The 1,242-nt window shown below is 46.6% G+C and overlaps 1 protein-coding gene across 2 annotated transcripts in view; it reads left to right on the forward strand.

The window, feature by feature from the left end:
• Positions 1-1,242, forward strand: part of LOC102195493 (high mobility group protein B2-like) — an 8,483-nt gene that overhangs the window by 2,274 nt on the left and 4,967 nt on the right. The window lies entirely within an intron of this gene.

Below are 1,242 nucleotides of genomic sequence, written 5' to 3' on the forward strand. Positions count from 1 at the left end.
GAATTGTGAATAAATATAAAGTCCTTTATTGTTACATTATGGACCAAGTCTATAAATGCATATCTGGTGTCTGCAGCACTGCCTCGGCTCTCCGTCTCCCTCACTCTTCTTCTTCTGTGGTGGTTCTTCAGGCCGCCACGATGATGCGTAAAGACATCAACAAGCCGAAGGGGAAGACGTCAGCGTACGCCTTCTTCGTGCAGACGTGTCGAGAGGAGCACCGCAAGAAGAACCCCGAGCAGTCGGTCAACTTCGCCGAGTTCTCCAAGAAGTGCTCCGAGAGGTGGAAGGTGAGGGGGAGGGGCTGCAGGTACCTGGGTAGAACCTGGTCACATGACCACCTGACCCATCAGTGTGTGAGTAACAGCTCACCTACCCGTGTTCAGCTGTCCTATCAGGACACAGTAAGCTGTCAGCTGCAGCTGTTTGACTGGTTTCAGTGGTTATAGTGGGAGCAATAAAGAGTTGTCATGGTGTTCCTGTCCAGCAGCTCCACTCACAGACTTACAGTGTGAACTCATTCAAACCTTTGGCAGGTTAACAGGCTGTGTGAGCAGAGTCGATGTTCTGTGTGTGCCTCGAGCCTCACAGCTCAAACACTCTAAGCTGCAGAGCAGCACAGGGTGAATAAAACCACAGCTCAGTGTTGATGTTCACTCTGAGGCAGCAGAAACAGCTGCTTACAGGCAGCACAGACTCAGAGGATCCTGCTGCTTCACACTGAGCTGTGCAGGACTCACCTGCACAGGTGGATCCGCCTCTGACCTGTTTGTTACGTGTCACATACACGGGCCGACACACAGAGGTGAATGGGTGGAGTCATCACGAGAGCTGCAGGCCACAGCAGAGCTGCTCGTGATGTCACACCGACACGTGTGACATCACGAGCAGCTCCAGCATCACTGCTGTGCTCTTCATCACCCAGCATCAGTGTTGGTCAAGTTACTGGAAAAAAGTAACTAATTACTGATTACTTCCCCAAAAAAGTGATCCTGTTACTTTACTGATTACTTATTTTCAAAAGTAATTAATTACTTAGTTACTTTTTAAAAACACGATTTACACCCTGAACAGGTGATAAAGTGATAGATCTTTCAGCCCAATTCTACTTTTTCTACATAATCCATCATACAAAATGTAATCAGATGGAAAAGTCTCTTTTTAAAACTTGTTTTATTAGTTTTAATCTTTTAAATTTATGCATCAAGCAAAAATGTAATTACCGTATTTCCCGGACTACAG

The sequence above is a fragment of the Pundamilia nyererei genome, unplaced genomic scaffold (genome assembly GCF_000239375.1).
Source record: "Pundamilia nyererei isolate P.nyererei 1_Seehausen unplaced genomic scaffold, PunNye1.0 scaffold01219, whole genome shotgun sequence".
Classification (NCBI taxonomy): domain Eukaryota; kingdom Metazoa; phylum Chordata; class Actinopteri; order Cichliformes; family Cichlidae; genus Pundamilia; species Pundamilia nyererei.